The sequence below is a fragment of the Podarcis vaucheri genome (genome assembly GCF_965113315.1).
Source record: "Podarcis vaucheri genome assembly, chromosome: 9".
NCBI lineage: Eukaryota > Metazoa > Chordata > Lepidosauria > Squamata > Lacertidae > Podarcis > Podarcis vaucheri.
Window position 1 is genome coordinate 30,766,763 of NC_138767.1, and position 21,297 is coordinate 30,788,059.

Sequence of the window (21,297 nt, forward strand, 5' to 3'; positions counted from 1 at the left end):
ATGCTTTCGAACTGCTAGGTTGGCAGGAGCCGGGACAGAGCACCAGGGGCTCACCCTGTTGCATGGATTCAAACTGCCGACCTTCTGATCAGCAAGCCCAAGAGGCTCAGTAGTTTAGACCACAGTGCCACCCGCGTCCCTAAAGAATCAGTATGCCTAGATGGACTCCAGGTTTTGCAGAAGTACAACAACAATCAGCCTAAGTGGCAATCCTTCCCACTCATACTGTCCAATAAACACGCTCAGTAGCCATGGAATATTGAGTGTCCTATGGAAAACCAGTGATCCAGTTTTATTCCCTGTAACAATGAAGTAACAGGGAAGCAGGCACAATTTTTAGAAGACACCTGAAGGCAGCCCTTCAGTTTATAATCGTTGATGTTTTCTTGTGTTTTTAATTTTGTTGGGAGCTGCCCAGAGTGGCTGGGGCCAACCCAGTCAGATGGGCGGCATATAAATAATAAAATACTAATACTACGGTAATTAAAATCACCTCAGTGGTCCTAATAAGACTTGGTTTCCAGACCCTTTATCACCTTGGTCACCCTCCTCCACACATGTTCCAGCTTGTCAATATCCTTCTTCTACAATATGTAAGTTCTTAGAAAGAAAGTACCTCTGCATTTCCAGGAAGCACCTGGAGTCTTCGCTAGCTTCAAGGTGTTTACATGTGAATTCATTGCTTATAGCATATTGTTGGAAAATTGCCTACTTAGTAAACAACCAGACGTTTAAGTAGTCTATCCTAAATATTTCTAAGGCCAGATAATGAGTGCCAGATCCCTGTTTTCCGGATAACGGCACAGATAATGCATCACATGAATTTACGGCACTCGTGTCTGTGAGTCTCTCCCCCCTCCCAAAAAACCCCCAAAATTATTTACTCATAAAGAGTTTGAATGTGCATGTCCTGTTCTGCATCAGTATGCAGCATAAACATTCCTCGTTTCTGAACAAAGACAGAATGGGGGAGGGGGAAGAAACTTGTGGCTGCAAGACGTGCCTTATCGAAAGCCGTCTAGGCTTTTGCATTCCGTTTCCTTTCGATAAGACTCTTGTGCTGAGCTGGCCTTCGGAAACGAGCCCAAAGGGCTGCCTGCTAAGTTTACACAAGGAAGGAAGCAATCAATTTGGGGCTGTTACTGAATGAGCCCTTATCATAGTCACTTCCTCACCATTGCTTCACAAGCTAAATATGTTATGTTCAGGAACCATTTCAAAAGTGTCACTGCACTGCTCCCTGGGTTTTGTGAAAGAGAACTGCTTCACGGATACCAATCATTTGCCTAGGTTGCAGGCTGAATAGAAACCCCAGACTGGGACTGCAAACGCCTCAAGCAGCACATCTTTGGGAAATAGTGTTGTGGGTAGAGTCCATCTTATGTTCTCTCAGAATTCTGCTCCCTTAACATGGATGCAGGCGGTTCTACAGTTTGCTTGTTTCTCCCTTTCCATCCACTTTGGAAGACAATACTTTGAAAAGACGCCATTAACCAAGGCTTTCAATTTCAGTTTCTTTTACTTTCTCATCTTTCCAGTCCGAAGTTCAGTTTTCCACACTTACATAAGAGTTTGTCATTTTTTTAAAAGTCCTCTTCAGCATTTTAGTGCAAATTGCTCCCAATATACACATTTTTGCAAAGCATTTCCCCTAATGTAATGCATATTTGTGTATCATTTTCATGAATATTTTCATTTTAAGCCACACCTCATTCTTGTACATGATTTTTTTTTGCATGTATCAGTTGGCAGGAGAGAAGTATGAATTATGAAGGATGGCTGTGGGCCACGTATTGTTTTAGAAAGTGCAAATTAGGTCAGTTTTCCTTTAAATGCAAACTGATGCAAATTTCTCCCCCAGTTGGAAGTAAAGGCCACTGAAAACTTGCTTCTGAGTAAAAAAATAATGAAAGAAAACAAAGAATTGAAAACAAAGAATTTGTCTGGAAGGACAAAAGTACAGTGCAGCTCCAACGAATAATAAATATTGATTCATACAAGGATTCCCTTTAAAAATAACACACACACACACACACACACACACACACACATTAGTATTCTCCACTTGGTGAGTTATATTATTGAAAATAATAGTTATATAAAGTTATATAAAGTCTTAGTTGTTTTTTAATTAATTGGTTTCAATGAACAGTTTACCCTCTCCAGATTTGCTTGGGGGTTGAACACAGTGAAATTTCCAGGTGAATCATTATGCACAAGAATTACTATATTCTACAGCTGTACGACATGAGAACCTCTTGCCGTGTGGATTCTCCAGAGAGTCCACTTCAGTGCCAGCAAATACTGGAACGTGTGTTGCTGGCATTGGAGATTGTTCATGTGATTGTGGCAATCCACAAGGTAAAAAGGTGTGCATATTATAACCACTGTGTGGAGCAACCACCTTTAGGGAAGGGTTTCTCGTGGTATCTATGTGATAGGCATAATCCAAAAATGGGTTCTGCATTAGGTCTGGGATGGTATAGAAATACTGCACTTCTTCACTTCTCGGATCAGTTCACATGAATGGGCTTCTCAGCATGTGATAGACCAAAGTGATTCTGATGGGGTGGCACGTAGGTGACCCGTAATAATATTATATTTTATGTTGCTTTTAGTTGGGAGATGCTGGTGCTTTTAATACAATGAAAGAACTACTGCATAATGAAGATAGTATAACATGTGCACTTCCATTTAGTCTTTAGTAAAAACATCCCAAGGGTCCTGGAAGTAGAATCCTAACAAATTCAGCTCCCAGTATATTAAGAATTTAAGTAGTGGCCACACCAAGTTTTATATGTCACCGTAGCGAAGCCTGATAAAATAATGGAGATTACAATGGTTATCATTTCAGATGTGATGGCATATTTCTTTAAAAAGCGTGCACAAAAATAAGGAACCAACTGTATAGAAACATACACAAATAGAAAAACCAGGGGTTCAGGCCAGCATACAAAGACAAAATATATGGCAAGCAAAGTACAACAAATGTACATGGCAGGTACATTGTGATGAATCCATTTGTTGTACTTTGTATGCTGGCCTGAACCCCTGTTTTTTTCTGCTTGTGCATCATTAAAAAGTGTGTCAGGCACTGAATATATTATAAGTTTTCTCACATCATTCCAATGGATAAACGGCTTTGAAGAAACCAACTAGCAAATTCTGTGAAATGTGCAAAAAACTATGAGGATTTAAAAACCTTTGGAGTAAACAAATCCCAGTGCAGAATAAAATGGTCACAATGAAATCCTAAACAAGTTCAACTTATCCCCTCTGCAAACTCCCAACTTTCAAATGAACAGAGAAAACGTTTTGACTGAAAATGAACCAACTCTAATTCAGGAGGTAGTTAAAGCAATTAAAACAATCTCACTGTGTAAGAGTTGCCAGTTTTCTGAGATAAAAGAGCCAATAATTACACACTTGCATATGTTAATTGTTAGCAAAGCTTCCAAATTTAAAATGGGTCATTGCTTGACAGTTTTTTTTATAAAAAAATTAAGCTCGCATATTTTAAAATGGGCTCAGTGGCAAGCCCAAACGTACACTATATAGCTTTGTGGACGGGTTGTGTGTTTATGTGCAGCAAGCATAATAGAAGATGGGACTAGCTGGTGCACACATTCTGATAATAGAGGGCGGCCAATGGCAAGGAGGTAGGAAGCTAATTTTTTTACTTGTGCTGTTTTTCTGTCTTTGTTGACTGTTTTTCTGTCTTTGTTGACTGGTGAGTTGGTTTTTGTTTTGTGTTATTTCTTATTGTATTCCACCCTTAGCACTGGAATGACTGAAATAAGGATTGTTTTGAAAAACAACAACAGCAGTATCGAAATGTTGCCACAACATCCACTGACCCCTGTGGGAAATGGGATGCTGAACCAGATATTCCCCTGGTCTGATTGAAAAGGGTATTTCTTATTGCCTTTGTACTTAAATATGAAGTTGATTTCCTTGAGCTCATTGTCTAATATATAATAAATGCATGCCATGTATTTTGAGGTGCGTCTGTCACTGATGCACCTTGACATGACTTGCAGTCTGCTTGCGGAAAGATATAATTTGCCTTGTTCATTGACTTTCACTAACTGCTAGGAACGGCGAGAAAGTCTGACATCATTCCCTTTCTGAAGTCTCCTACAGTTCCATGCTTTCTCTTTGCACTTTGTTGTTAAAAGAACGACCCACCTTCTCCCACCCGCAGTCGTCTTGTAACAGCAGATTTAAGTGGCAGTGATCTTTGACGAGTGCCAACCCCACTATTACCATGTGAATTCAGGACTGCAGGAAACAGTGCTGGAGTTATGGGAGTATTGCGTGACAAGAGAAGGGTGTTGTTTGAAATGCGCACTAAGTGGTGCCAATCCACCTGCCCTGCAGGGCATCAGCTGCCACTGGGTAAAAATACATGTCCTAAACAACATTTCTGGGGGTGAAAAAAATAAAGTAAGCAGTTGGAATCTGTTAAATAAGATCAGCACACAATCATAGAAAGATTTAAAAAATCATAAAGCGTATCTCTGTGTATGGATGTGTGCTGGAGATAGAAAGGTTCCATTCTTTCAATAAAAACATATGGTTTTTATTAAGAACAAACATTTGGAAGCAGGTGGAGATCACTGTGTACCCAGCCCAACCTTCAGGCTTCTTAAGTGCTTTGAAAAGATTCTGGGCAGAATTCGGTTTCTGGCATTCAAGCCTCCATTTTATTGTCTTGAAAACTGTTTTAACTCTTTTAGGGAATGTTTTATCATATTGGTTCCGCAGAAGCCCAAAGTCATATAGATTTGATTACTTCCTGAACAGTTTTTTTTTTAACCTTTATGTTTCAATTTGATATATATATTTCGTTTGCACTTGTATGCCCTAGGGGCTCAGGGCACCTTGAAATCTTTGAAATTATTAATAATGAAAAGATAGGGGGGAAATATTATGGACCTATTGTGAACTACACCTGTGACTGAATACTCTGGGCAAAATCAACAGAGGGAATGTTGCTTCTAGGGCCAATTATCTGGGCATGTTGCAGTTTGCCCCAGACAAGTGCACAGTGGGCTGCCTTATTCTCCCCCCTCCCCCCTTTTAATACTTTATTAATGTTAAAAAGAAACAATGAAAAAAAGTTAAAAAGAAAAAAAACAAACAAAAAATTTATCCAGAAAAGAAAACAGTAGTATTTGTTACCTTGGATCACAATAAATTCTTCTTACATCTATTTCGACTTCCCGTCACCCTATCATGTATCTACCACTTAGTCCATCTAGTGCACTATTCATTCTCTTTTATTAATTTTCATTAATGATTTCTTTTCCTATAATTATCCATCATACCACAGATGTCATTCAAGGCCTGACATTGACGTCATGTTATTACAATGTTCCTTAAGGTATTTTTTTTGTACATGTCCCATTCTTTAATAAATGTTTGATCAGTATGACCTCTCAGTTTCCGTGTCATTTTTGAGCAACTTGGCATATTCTAGCAGTTTACTTTGCCACTCCTTTCCAATTTGTAGAGATTAATATTCTTGCAGCTACCGTAACTTACAATAATATTTCCCTCGCTTTTTTAGGTATATCTGGGCCTAGTATCCTCAGGAGGAAAGCCTCTGGTGGTTTTTTTTTATGAAGGAGATCTTAATCATCTTTCTGAGCTCGTTATAAATTACACTCCCAAAATCCTTTATTTTCTTACAGTTCCACCACATATGTAGCATTGAACCTTCTGCTTCCCCACATCTCCAACATTTACTTGAGGTATTTTTATACATTTTAGATAGTTTTAGTGGCGTTAAGTACCAGTGGAATTGCATCTTCATAAAATTTTCTTTCAAAGTGTAACATGTGGTAAACTTGGTAAATCTACCTTCCATAGTTTCCCACAGGCATCCATAGGGATGTTGCAACCTAAATCTTGAGCCCATTTAACCATTACTGATTTTACCTCCGCCACTTTGACTTTCCAGTTAAGGAGTCATTGGTACATTTTGGAGAGTGTTTTCCCTTTAGAGTTAATCAGTTCTTTTTCCAATCTGGAGGGTTCTGTCGTAAAGCCCTTTTTTTGTCAAGTTTAAATATCTCATGATGTTGGTGATATTGTAACCAACCTGACAGGTGTACCCAGATTTCGTCCCTTTTTTTTAGTTTCAACTGAATTTCTTTCTCTTTTAACAGTACTTTGTATGTCGGCCAATTCACTTGCATATTTTTCTTCTTCATTGCCATTGCTTCAAGGGGAGATATCCACCATGGAGTATCTTGACCTTATTATAGCCTAAGTAGGCATGCCAGCCATAACTATTGTCATGATATTTATGTGGTCTGTGTTTTGTAATATACACCATTCCCTGATCCAGGAGAAGCAGGTCGCCTCATAGTAGAGTTTCAGATCTGGCAGGGAAAACCTCCCCCTTTCTTTGATATCAATTAATAATTTATGTTTAATCCTAGGCTCCCCCCCCCCGCCAGATGCATCTAGATATGTCTTGTTGTCTATCACTGAGGCAACCTGTTCCCCTGATCACAGGAACTGTCTGAAATAGGAAAAGCATTTTGGGTCAAGACATTCATTTTAATGGTGGATATTCTCTCCCAGAAAGATAAATTTAATCTGCTCCATATTTCTAGATTTCTTTTAATCTCCATCCAGGTCTCAATGTAGTTATCTCGAAATAGGTTAATATTTTTCACCAAGATCCATAGTCCCAAATATTTTGCCTTTTCCCAGATCTTCAAATTTGAGGCTTTTTCTAGATCATCTCGGTCCTGTGTTGTTAAATTCTTGATCAAAAGCTTTGTTTTAGAGCCGTTTAGTTTGAACCTGGCCACCTGCCCAAAAGTCTTGATTATTTCTAATACCTTTAATAAACTTTCTTTTGGGTTCTCTGTCATAATAATACGGCCATCGGCAAATGCCTTTAATTTGTATGCTTTCTCCCCTAGTGTTATTCCTTTTATAGTTTTGTCTTCCCTTATTTATTTATTCCGCACTTCCATTACCAGGATGCTTTATTCTGAGTCGGATACTTCCTAACAAGTTTTTAGTTTTCTTCCCCTTTATTCGAGGTCAAATTTTTTAACGCAGAGACTAATCCTTTCTCAACCAACCCAAAGGAAGTGTTTAGGGACACTTATCACTTTAAGTGTTTTGTGCCTAAGTGTATCACATCAATACAAACGGGCATTTTTCATTTCATTGTGAATTAAACCAAATATACTGAACAGTGTGTGTGTTAGAATGCCACTTTGTACACATAAAGTTACACATTTTGAATACCGTATTTTTCGCTCTATAACACGCACCCGACCATAACACGCACGTAGTTTTTAGAGGAGGAAAATCCGTAGGCATGCCACCCGTAGGCATTCCCTCCATAACACGCACAGACATTTCCCCTTACTTTTTAGGAGGAAAAAAGTGAGTTTTATGGTGCAAAAAATACGGTAACTTTCCCCTTTGCTCACACTGAAATTCACAGGCGCCTTCACTCCTGGACTTGTATACACAGGCACTTGTATTCTCAGAGAAATTGTGTAAGGAGGGAGTTTCTGTTCCTCCAGGAACTGGATTTTATGCTTGTTGTGGAAATTACACCTCTCTCTTTATATAAGCAGAAAACATAATAGCTATAAGCTACACCCCCTTTTAACAGGCCACAAAGACATGCGAATGACATAGTCAGCTGTTGCAATATGACCCACTTACAAACCTGCTTTGTCCTGATGTTGATTACAAATCCTTTTTTCCCCAAGCCTGCAAAAATATTTATCCCAGTTGGTATCTGTCCTGGATCTGAAATGATTTTATGCATGTGTTGTTGTTTTAAACTGTTTTTATATTTATCGTTCTTTACAAACAAATGTTTTTATATGCAGTTGTTTTTAACTGTTTTTTATATGTAACTCTTTTATTGTAAATTATTTTGAGATGTCTCATGGGAAGCAATTAATAATAATAATAATAATACTGAAATTTTATGACAAAGACGTGGAATGTTGCTATCTGGCATGCCTTGCAAAGTCCAATGCACTTCTTCATATATTTGGGACTTGCAAAGTGAATTACAGAGTTGGAGGAGTCCTCAAATATCATCTAGCCCAATTCCTTTGCTCAGGTCAGGATATATATTAATACAGCATCCCTGATCGGCTTAAAAAAAAATATTTAATGAAGATCCACCACCTTCTGAAGCAGCCTGTTCAGCTATCAAACATCTTGAACCATCAGCAAGTTCTCTCCAATGTTTAGTCCCACCCTTTTTCTTTCCTTTTCAACATGTTAGTTTGGGCCCCATTCTCTGGAACAACAGAAGTTTGCTCTATCAAGTATGTGGCATCCCTTCAGCTTTTTGAATATGACTGTTATGTTGCCTCTTCATCTTCTCTAGACTAAGCATATCCAACTCCTTTAACCTTTTCTTGTACGACTTGGTCTTCAACCTGTTCGCCATTTTGCCCTCCTCTACTGATCAGTTGCCCAAGGAGATATTAGCAACCAGGTGAAAGTTGTCAAGTACTTCTGATACTTCAGTCTTAAGAAGGTGACAAACCATTGCCTCCTTCAAGGCTGATATAACATTCCCTCATGCAACAAAGCATCAAAAGCAGCTCTGTTCCACTTGCCAATCCCCTTTGGCTTGCTTTTATTAGCCAAGGGTATAGGAAGCACTTGGTGGGCTAGAATCCTTCAAGCAACTTGTTCATGAGTTGTAGTCAAGTCCTGCTTAAAGTAGACACATTCACATGCATGAACATGGTTAACAGGTCCATGAATTTCAATGGCTCTATTCTGATGAAAGCTTGGTTGGCTATATGTTGGGCTTAGTATACCATTGGGCCATAGTAAAGGAAACTGAGCTAACAAGCAATGGTGCTCTAGCCCAGTGTTTCGCAAACTTTGGTCTCCAGCTATTTTGGGACTACAGTTCCCATCATCCTAGCTAGCAGGACCAGTGTTCAGGGATGATGGGAGCTGTAGTGCAAAAACAGCTTGATACCCATGTTTGGGAAACTCTGCTCTAGCCACCTCACTGGAGCTCTCCAAACTGCAGCAGCTAAATCTGAATAAATGTGAGCCATTTTACAGTAGGCTACTGAAGGCATAATCAGTAATAGCATCATTGGTCCGGGCAAGGCTTCAATCAACCTTAATATGAGCTCACCAAAAAACACCCACTTTATACTTTGAAAATGTGCACCTACTCCTTCAGAGTCTTTTTCTTTTTCTTTTAAAAAACACCCTGCTTGGAAAGGGGCTAGAATTACTGCAACTAGGAAAAAGATTTCACTCGTCAATTTTTTCTCTATCTAATGGCGGTCATTAAATGTCATGATGGAAGCTGTCAATGAATAAAAATGTGGAAGTGAAAGAAAAGTGAGAGCTGATGCTGACAAGTTGCGTATATACAGACTGTGCTCCTGACGAGACACAGGACTCAGCTCAGCAAATGGCTCATAAAGCTCATTTATCAACAGGACAGTAAAATAATTCCACTGCGGCAATTGTAACTGGCAAAAACTGAGTCGCTCTATGCAGAGAAAGGTCTACTATGGTAAGTGGGAAGCTTGTTTGCAGTTGAGGTTGCAGACACCGCTGCAATATAATTGTACTTTATTACGGTCATTAAATAGTTAGGGTCTCTTTCCCTTGCAGCAAAGCTTCTATTGGTCCAAAAGGAGACATTCACCATGGGCTAGTTATTGTTTTTGACAGATGATAATCTTTTAAAGGTACAGGAGATTAAAGTTTCTGTGTGATGAAAAGCACACAGGGGAATAATTTGTAGCCAGTTACAAATATTGATTAGTCCTTTCTACCTACTCCAAACCATCTCAATATTTCAGGATATGCTAAATGGAGTAAAATAATGGAGCCAGTATATGCAAATCAGGGACCCGGTCAGCAGCTTCACATTTCACTGCAAAAAGAAAATACCAATGTTCAAGATGAGATTATCACACTGCTTCTACTTGAGGAAATATAAGCAATGGGAACAGAAAACATCTTGAGCAATGGTCCCAAGCTAAAAGTGTGAATACTCTCTCATTATGTTTATGTTTTTGTGTGTGAAATCCTCATCCAAGAGAGTTGTACAGAAAAGTTAGTGATAAACTCAGTTCCATTCATTTCAATGGGGTTAATATATGCTGGAGTGGTAGCTTATTTAGACTGTTGCAACAGAAACAACAAAAATACTTGTTGCACCTTTAGACACAGCTGGAGCAACCCAAACCTTCCTTGCGCTGGGCAGGAGGGGTGAGTTGGGTAAGGTGGAGGTGCTGCTCTGTCTAGCTTCCCAGCTAAGCCAGCCTCATGCTCCACTGACCTGCCTCCACCTGCTGAATGTGGGGGCCTGCTGGTGAGACCCCAACCAGCAGAAAGCCCCAAAAGAGAGGCTGGATCTAGACACATCAAAGAAACAATTCATGTTGTGAACTCATACAGGGAAATCCGGTAGGGAAAGACAGGACTCCACAGCGCCATCTGGTGTCACAGTGTTATATCGCATATACAACAAATATAAAACACCTTTTCTTTACCAATCTAGCTGAGTCCAGGGTGTTCCAAGGGCAAGGCTGAGCCAGCCTGGGACTCACTGAACCCTGAGTCAGTCTCCCATGTCTTTCTGCAATTATCTGTGTTAATGGAGAGGATTTGCTTCAACCACCCTTGCAGACACTGCTATAATTCTCTTCAATAGCCATTCCTCAAAGTTTCGCAGAACAAACGTTTGTAACTATGATTTGAAGATGTAAGGCTTGCCCACCCCACCCCAGCCTCCGAAGAATATTTCCCTATTTCGTAAACTTACCGTATTTTTCGCCCTAAAGGACGCACTTTTTCCCCTCCAAAAATGAAGGGGAAATGTGTGTGCGTCCTATGGGGCGAATGCAGGCTTTCGCTGAAGCCTGGAGAGCGAGAGGGGTGGGTGCACACCGACCCCTCTTGCTCTCCAGGCTTCGCAGACCTCTCCGCAAGCAGCGGGAGCGCTCCCGCTGCTTGCGGAGAGTTGCCTGCATGCCGAAGCCTGTGCGCGCTGAGATCAGCACGTCCAGGCTTCACGGACCTCTCCGCAAGCAGCGGGAGCCAGCGCTGGGCTCCCACGGCTTGCAGAGAGCTGCCTGTTTGGGGGCTGGGGTCGGGGGAAGCTCGGGCCTCCCCCGCCCCAGCCCCGCGCCTGGGGGAAAAATAATTTCCCCCCTTTATTTCCCCCCCAAAAAACTAGGTGCGCCTTATGGGACGGTGCGTCTATAGGGCGAAAAATACGGTAATACATTTGTGTTTTTGTACATTCATTGTGATGCCCACAGCGGAAATTGTGTTTCAGAAAGTGCGCTCTCGTTTGGCAAAAAGACATATTACCCTAACACCTCTTTGTGAAAGGTCTGTTAATAATAAAGGAAGTCATTTCATAAAACTGGCCATATTTTGCAATAAATTCCTTTCAGTGAACTAATCAAAAGGAAATACGAACACATTCTAGGGGAGCAGGCTAAGTTTCCTTTGGAGAGGTAGAATTCTGCACTATGTGTTCAGATTTCTATAGGCTAAATTTAATTCAGAGTGGTTTGAATTTTTTCTCCTTGTAAAAAGTTGAACCAAATATGGGAACATAAAGAAGAGCTGTCTGGTGCATCTATTCACTGATTCTTGCAGAACACACAATCACATTTCCAGAAAACTATATTTTCCATTGCCACAGTTTCCATGAAACGTGTAAAATCTCCAACAACCTTTGACCACTGTACCCACATTTCTTGTCCCACAGCACACTGAAGACTTTTTTTATTTAACTTCCTAGTTCCCACATCACTCACTTTAATAGCCCAGCCACTGATGCTTTCTCATTTATCAACTGATCATCTGTCATGCGGAAGAGCACTGTCTGTAATCCTGACACATGCCCTTCCAAGCCCACCTGGACTTTGTCACTATAGGAAGTCTCCTTGAAATGTGAATTCAACGTGGGCTATCTTCCCTTAATTCTGTGCAATTTGAATGTATATGGAGTTGCAAATCTGAGAGGAGTTTTGTTTTGTTTTCACTGAGAGAAAGGCGTTATCTTACCCTTTTGACCAGCTGAAAATTATACATATTATACAAAGGAACTATACAATGAAGTATAAACTAGGGGTTCCTGTGATGCTGTTAAAATAATGCACAAAGATATATAGACATATTCAGCTGAGTTTTCCCATTTTAATTCTTCACATATGTCCTTGCTAAGTCAGAATCCAGAAGTAACATTGATCAGAACAGTGATTTGCCGTGGTGTCCCCCAGTGGCAGCTGGTGCCTGTTTGAACTGGTGGCAGACAGGGATGCCAACAACAGGTGGTGCTAAAGCCAATGACAGATAGAATCAATTAATATCATCCCCATCCGCCTCCCTGCCAAGTCCTATATGGGCAAAACTGTGTCTAACTAAGGGGAAGGAAGTTAATAAGCAGTGCCGCCACCTGGAATAATTATAAGTAAGAAGGGAGGCAGGTGGTAGCTGGCTGGGGGCAGACTGAGGTTGATGGGGCAGGACCCCATTTGCCATAATGGCCCAGCATCCACGCATGTTTTCCCCAACCCCTTCAGCCTCTCCTTTGTTCCTCAGAAGACCATAGGCCAAGGATTGGGAATGATTATGTTTCATAATGGGCAAAAAAGGAGACTTGTGCCTTTTGCAGAAAGGGAGGAATATCCACTTCCAATATTGAGGTCTTGCACAATTACCCAACTAAGAGTCACAAAGAGGTCTTGCACAAGACCTTGGCATTAAAAAAATCAAAGAAAGAAAGAGGAAAAGAAAGCAACACATCGACTATGATTGTAGTCCCTGAGATAATCCCCAATATATACCATATGGAGGCCTTGACAAGAACAGCTGGGAGGAGCGCAGAGAGAAGAAACATCATAGTGCAGGCATGGCCAAACTTGGCCCTTCAGCTGTTTTGGGACTACAATTCCCACCATCCCTGACCACTGGTTCTGTGAGCTAGGGATGATGGGAGTTGTAGTCCCAAAACAGCTGGAGGGCCAAGTTTGGCCATGCCTGTCATAGTGCACCTACAGCAACTCAACCAGACACCTTCATCTGCCCCAGCTGCAACAAAACATGTCTCTCCGGTATCAATCTCTACAGTCACATCAGGCACTGCAAACTTCCAAGAGTTTGACTTCACCCCAAAGGCTCACTCCTCCATTGTCTCCTGAGAGAGACGTATGCCAACAAACCTGATCTTAGATATTTCTACCAACATACAGGGCATTTCTAATGCTACATTCTGCATAGGATCCACATCACTGTTAGGTGTGTTCTTTCCTAAGCACTTAGGTGAAAGCACAACAAGCCTCAGAAATGAGCTGTTTATTACCATGGTAATCTGATTTTTAAATGTGTCCCTTTTTTGAACCAAGGTAAGGTAAGACTTTAATTAAAGTACCACACATCGGAAATAAAGCATATGTTAGCAGTTGCATATTAGCATGCTATGGTTTGATGTGTGTTGGCTTTCTTAATAAGACTTCAATAGATCTACTTAGATTCTTTACTTGGAATGAACATGGGATTTTTTTAAGCCGCTGAAAACCCAGTAACTGGAATGTTGTGGTTCTTGTTAAACCTATTCCCCAGAGGTGGGTGGGGTGTGTCTGGTTAATGTCCAATGTAGCAATTAGTGACGGCTAACTTACGATGTGGCAAAGGAAGCAATACAACTAAGATAACACTAATAAACTGCACAGCTTGGTGTTCTGCAGAAACTTATTTTTAAAATATAGTGAGAATATTTGTGAGTGTAATCACTTACTGTGATATGTATTTACATCTCATGGAAGTAGATATTTTTCATTAAATGCACATAAGGCTAATAAACCTCTGATTTGTACAGCCAATCCCAGCAAAGAGGTCTGTTTGGTTCCCCCCTGACCCAACAAAAAGATGGCTTCAGTGATAAAATGCAAATATCAGAATTGTTAACAAAATATTTCTTTCGGTGATGGCTGTCATGGTGTTGAGGAGTTCTTTAAGAAGCATTAGACCATGGAAATATGAACACAGACTTCACACTTTTTAACACTTTCTTGTGAGGCATATGAGCACATTGTTGCTCTCTCCACAGAATGAATGTGGAAGACTTGAACTTGCCAGACCTTGTAGATGACCAGGTTGCAGCTTGGCCATCCACAAGGGGCTTTCCTAGATCATTTACACGAGAGGCACCAGCAAACTCAAGGTAACCCTGAGGCTTAAAGATACCCAAAAAATCTGTCTCTGAAACCCCTTTCAGAGGTCAGTGGCACAGAAAGTTGTGAGACTGAGAAGGGGAAAAGGGTAGACAACCTGTTGGAAGGAGAAATGGAAAGGCTAGAAAGGGAGGGAGAGAATATAGGTCTTTCCATATTTTATATGTCTATTCCATGGTCTGAATAGATAACTTCCTGTTTAATGCCGGGAAGCTACTCTTAAATGTGCCCAGGGACAGATGTGAGAGGTGTCCATAAAAATCAATGGAAAGAAAATCCAAAATTTTAAGATAATTCAGGTTGGGTATAAGCATGTCTTCTTAAAACCTGCTAATGGAGAAAAATGCCCTCAACCAAATGATAATGCAAACTGAATGTGTTCAGGATTCTGCCCATTGGGACTGACTAAACAAGGGACAAGGGGAATAGAATGGAGTGGTCAAAACTCTGAAAAGAAGTACTCCACACAGCAACAATTATGTTGCAGGGGTCCACTTATGTATTTCGTAACTAAGGTTCATAGAATGACTTGAATAAGGTGGGCTTCCTATCTGTACCTCAGTGCAGGGGCCTTGTTAAGGGCTCAAAGGGCCCAAAGCTCTGGTCTCTCTTCTGGCCCCTGAATCTTCCTGCCCCTTCCTCCTCACTCTGTTTACCTACCTACCCTACCTATGCCAGAGGCATCCCCACCAGTGATAGTTCATGGGGAACCCCCTGAAATGAGGCATTTGTGAGGCAGGAAGGAGGCAGAACAGGGCTGGCACAGGATCCACTTGATCCTGTGCAGACCCTGCTACCATCACATGACATCAATGGGCCCAATCCAGGCCTCTTTGCTGTATTAACCTTGGGTGCTGCAAAGCAGCTTTTTCAAAGGCTGTGCACGGGAACCAATTCAGTCAGCCTTGGATTTTGACCACATTGAGTTGCAGAAATGCTGGATAGATCATGTTGACCCACGTAGAGTGATTTAGAGCTGTCAAAAGATGGGGCAATCGGGCAGTGGAGGGGAGGGAGAAGAAGAGGCTGGCAGCAACCTATTTGGTGGAAAGGTAGCATAGCAGTTTCACCCTACCCGGTGAGCAACTTCTGTATAAAACTGCTAAAGCCAAATTACTGTTGCAATTTATGTTTGTAGCCCCTGAACCCAGTTATAAAAAAGATTAGTATAGCTGGTTCAAACATACGTGCTACTTATTAATAGCTTTTAATTTTAGCTCCTCTAATGCAGCTTTTCCTTATTTTTGTAGCCCTGTGAATTGATTTTGAATAAAGCTCAAGCATTAAATACATTACCTTACAATTTCCGCTCCCCGAAAAAGCAAAAGAATTAGTACAGTGGATTCCCACCTGCCCTTTCCACAGAAGAAAAAAAGCTTTTAAGCAACATCTTTTTAAAGGCCTGAAAATAATCTACAGACCTAAAAAGCTTGCTTAGCATGGTGTCTCTGCATTATTACTCCACAAGCAGAGTGATTTTAAAAAGCAAAACAAGAATAGGATTTTGCAATCCCCTCCCCAGTTTTGGCAATATGCTGGTGGAAATGGGAACTGAAAACAAATCAGGCTTATTCAAATGCTTTTAAGTTATTACTGATATTATCTGAAGTACTTTTTGCCACATTGTGGTACTTTTTGCAGTACAACTGTGGTACTTTTGCCACAGTTTTAAGTCTGTGGTATTTATTTTTCTTTTAAGTATAATGGATGAATTTGTGGTTTTTTTAAAAAAAGGACTTGGTTTAATCCAAATTGTCCATTGCCCATGTTCGTCTTGGATGACCAGGACAGTGTGCAGTCTTTCTTGTTGCCCAAACTCAGAGTCCCTTGCTTACGGTAAGGATGATAACTTCCTAAAGATCTCAAATGAAAGGAAGTTACAAAACAAAGCCATGTCAAGTGGGCACATGTCCTACTGCTAAGCACTCAATCCAAGCCTATCGAAACATGTTGAAAGACAAGTCTCACAACAACAGCCAGGCAGCTCCCCCCTCCCTACAGATGACTAGTGTGAAAACAACAGATGAATGTGCATGTTCACACTTGAAGAAAAGGAAACTGAAGTTACAAAAGTCACCGAAGAACATGAGATGAAATCATCCCACTGCTAATATGTTGTTTTGTAGGCCCTCTCAACATGTTTGCAGGTTGCTACTTGCACCTCACTGCAGTACAAGGAATCCAGCTAAAGTAGCATTTATTTTGAGGCTGCCAAGAATAACAAGCTTCCAAGGAAGATGTGATGTAGAAAGAGATCCCTTTGTTCTCTCATATGGTGAGACTACGGCAGAGCTAAGTTGAAAAAAGGACATTTCCAAGGAGTTCTAGAGGAATGCAAATTCTGTGCAGGCCTCATTCCTCCTGTAGGTCTGACTGTCAAGCAGAACTTTCTGGGTCGTCGGAGAAAATGTTGTAAGGCAATGATAGGCACAAGACATAAGCACCCTTTTATGCCTTCAAAAGAATGCATGTGAGCATCAAATGTGAAGGGGGAGCAAGTGTTATGCTCTTACCCACAACATGCCCAGCTTACCCACAACATGCATTCACACGACAGTTCATTCCAGTGCTGTTTTTCTAGAAAAAGAGGTGCCAGAACTCACCATGAATGCCTCCCTCGTTCTCTTAGAATGGCAATGGTGTCTACCTGAGAGGTGGTAGAAAGTTCCTGCTGGAAAAAAGCCCTGGTTCATTCTATTTTCCAGCCATTTCTCTAACTGTTAATTTCTGCATTATTTTTAAGCTTTCACACAGCATAAAAGCCACTTCAAGGAATATAATGCAAGTTTAACGCTCATTTCCATGTCATTTGTTTCCAGGAGAAAAGTATGTAAATAATAGTTAGGGAAACACCAGGAAAACAACACACATTGCTGTGTGAATGCAGCCTAGCACTAGAGATGGAGGAGAAATTCAATTTTGTACGCATGTCAATGGAAAACTATCTAATGCGCACTTCTCAAACCAATTCATGAAGTGAAATAGAGGCAACTCTTTATTTGCAGGAAGGTTGAGTTTTAGGTCATTGTGAGCATCGGCAGAGCACATGTAAGCCTGCCCCATTCCACCCCTGCCCCCCTTTCGGGTCCAAAATGGTACACACGTTGGCGGTCATGTGCCAATCTAGCACACACAAATAAATAGCCTGTACAGCTATCCTTCAAAAGTCACACTTCTCCAAATTTTGCAATTCAGTTCTTTAACAGAACAATATGTACAGAGTGTGCATAAACAGGTATCTATTGGTGAATATAATGCATTCCTGCACGCTATGTTAGGGGAATTGCTTGCAAACATGTATATATTAGGAGAAATTGGGACTAAAGTGTTGGTGAATTTTCATGAGGATTTTTTTAAAAAAAGAAATTGCAAACTGATGGGAAAATATACAGTACTGAACTTAAGACTGAAAAAAATGAGAAAGCCAGAGAAAATGAAATTGACAGATTTGTCCATCCCAATTGGGCGGAATCCACACTTCACCTCCTCTGAACCTTCCCACATTGAGTGGAAAGGTCTGAAGGGGACATCTAACCTCATTCAGCTGATTGAACCAAGCCATCTTTTTGTGGCTGGGAACTGTGATAATGCAGGATTCCCATTCATTGGGAATGAACCTAGGTCCTAGCCAAACATCAGTACTCCCTCCACAAAATGGGAAGGTTGAATATCGACTCTAGAGTAAGCACAGGTGTTAGGGGGAGGGCAGCATGCTCGCACCCACTTTCCCTACCCACCTCAGGCTCCCACACAATGCTCTTCTGAACACATGAACAGGGCTTTAGTATGGGCGCCATACCCCAGGGCTTGTAAATTCTGACTTCTGCAAGAAGCTCGCCATCTACACTTAAATAAGAAAGACAAACAAATGTAGAAAGAGGGAGAAGCTTATTCAATAGTCCATATCCTTCAATGTGATTCTTGTAGAGCCAAACAAGATTATGAGCAGTGTTTATCCAACAGATTGTGGTTCAATTCCATGCAAGGCTCTTTCAGTAAAGAAGCAATATAGACAGACAGTGAGGGGCAAACGAGAGCTCATAAGCAACAGGAACCGGAAAAGGAAAAAAGGGCACCCTCTGTATTAAAAGACATACACAGAAAACCAACCAGATACATAGATCCCATTATCATATCCAATATGTTAATAATTATATTACAATCCGATAGGAACTCCTTTCACAGCGGGAAAAGCTCACATGCAAAGCCCAACAGAGCTCATAACTAAAATTAGCATCGCTGAACCTAAGATACTCGTGAGTCCCATAAACTTGTTGTGAAATAAATAAGCAAAATACCGTATTTTTCGCTCTATAACACGCACCCGACCATAACACGCACATAGTTTTTAGAGGAGGAAAATCCGTAGGTATACCACCCGTAGGCATTCCCTCCATAACACGCACAGACATTTCCCCTTACTTTCTAGGAGGAAAAAAGTGAGTGTTATGGTGCAAAAAATACGGTAGATAAATCTGGATGTCTGTGCTGAAACTCAGTTTTGTACCAGAGGAGTGTAAATTTGTTCTGATATCTGACCCTGCTTTTATGTTTGGAGACCTCAGTTTTATCCATGTACATAATATATGATGGCAAAAAGAATCACTTTGTAGCTATTACAAACTGTAAGGCAGGGCCCGCCAACCTTCTAGAAGCTGTAGGAATGTAAACACATTGGAGAAACTGTGTTGGGCAGCATACTGAAACGAAGCACACATTGCAAGCTAGTCTATTAGCTACATCAGGATGCCTCTTTCAAGCCCAACTGAAAGGGGAAGAGACCCTGCAGCTGTCAGGGATGACCTCTGTGGACAAGTGGGCATCTGTCGGCACCACATTGGCAAACCCTGCTGTATGGACCTCACTGACTACACAGAATATTTCCAGAGCCCACCCTCATGTGAAATGTCTGAATATACCAGCAAACTACCTATATTTTCCATGTATTTATAATAAAAAAATAGAGGATAGGTACAACCAGGCAGATGGTGTGTGTCAGCGTCTGAGAATTGTTTTTCTAAAATCTCTCAATAAATGAGTAAGCTCCAAACAACAAACTCGCAGACACCGTCCTGTTATGATTCCACAATAAAGAATGTCTGTCTAATCTGTTTAATTAATTCCATTTAAGGTTGGCCTTAAAGTATGGACATTCCCTAAGGCATGCCATATAGACGCACTGCTGGATGAAGGGATACGGTAGATAAAGCTTCGTGGGCATGCATAAAAAAAATAGCCCACTGTACAATGGCAAAATCTGCATCTGCATTTGTTGTTCTGCCCCATTTTTTGCCTCTGACTCTGTCGACCACTGGAATGTGGCTCTCAAAAAGATGCCTAGGAGGGAAAGTGGCCTTCAGGCTGGACGGTTTCTCATCCTTTCTTTATATCTAACACATAAGCACCACACCTGCCATTAGGCTGGGCAGTATGAAAGATTAAACAATATGGATGGAAGCCTTTTTGTCACATATCCAATTGGCAAAGGAGGAAATGTTAAGTAATAGTAGCCAGCCACATCAGTAAATGTACAAGTAATGGGTGTCTTAGATGGGTCTCCCCAGTGGCGTAGCGTGGGTTGTCAGCACCCGGGGCAAGGCAAGTAATTTGCGCCCCCTAACCCGTGGATTTGCGCCCCCTAACCCATGGATTTGCGCCCCCTAACCCTAACCCCCAGATGTTGCGCCCAGTGCGGCCGGCCCCCCCTGCACCCCCCACGCTACGCCACTGGGTCTCCCCATGCGTATTTGTTTGAACTTTGGTGGTATGGAATACTACATGACTGCAACTGAATCAGCTCTGTAGGACCAAGCTGTTAAATGGAGTTGGGTAGCCCACATCCGCCAGCAAGATGTCTGCAAAATATTATTTGGTTCTTCTTTCGGCTGCCAAATCTGGATTTTTCTTTCCCACTTTTGCACATGCCTAGTACAAGAGGCATAATTTTTTTAAAAAATACAATTTGCAGATAATGATTTCCTCATCGGAAGTATACCACCAACCATTTTCTGCTTTGAAAGAACATTTGTGCTTCCAGAGCCTGTTTCCTTTCCAAAGGGTGTTCATGGTTTATTTGTAAATATTTATTCTTGGCTAGAAACTTGCCATTCAGACTCCCAGAAAAAACACACACAACGTGTTTCTTTTTATTGTTCACCGATGGCCATGCAGTGGTATGGCTGAGATTCCAAATGCATAAAAATCAGGAAATTAAAAGTTATGGATCATGCAGGAAGCTAATCTAGTCCTCTTAGACTTGTATAGCTCTTTCTATTATTGCACTGACCTTACTTAATGGGTTCTGTAATTTTTAATTTCCTTACTTTGGCACTTTTATAGTCTCCGCTAGCACTGCATTAATATGTTTTCCTACCCTTAATTTCCTTGAGTAACTGTTTTAGTGAATTAGACCCAGATCTACAAAAACACATGGAACTAAATCCAGTCCATGTTTTGCAGTTATATTTTGCCATACAACTGCCCAACCTTTCCGCTGTTGGGAGACCAGGTTAAGGATAGAGACAGATGCCTTTTACAAAGTCAGATCATTGGTCCTCTAGTTCAGTGTTTCCCAACCTTTTTTGGGCAACGGCACACCTGTTTAAGGAAAAAAATCTCGCGGCACACCACCATTACAGCCCCGTGACGTCAGCGCGCAGCGTCACGCCGGGAGGGACGCACGAAAGTGAAAGTTTTTTCCCTCCCCCTTGCCGGGGAACCTCCAAGCTTTGGGGGTGGGAGGAGGCAGCAGAGTGAGGGACTGAGGGACGGCGGCAACTGAGGCGGCGGCGGCTGTTGTGGTGGTGGCGGCGATAGCGGGCAGAGGAGGGGGCGGCGGCGGGGCTTGAGGAGCCGTCGCCGGGAGTTGCTGCTGCTGTTGTTGCTGCTGCTGCCCGGACATGCCGGCCTCCTCCTCCTCCGCTGTCTCGCGCTCCTCCCTTTTGCACGCGCTGCCCCGCCGCTCGGCACCACCACCGCGAAGCCGCCCCCGGCTCGACGCGGATCCTTGCCGCCGCCGCCTCTCACCGCCCGACTCGCCCGCCTCCCTCCCACGGCACACCAG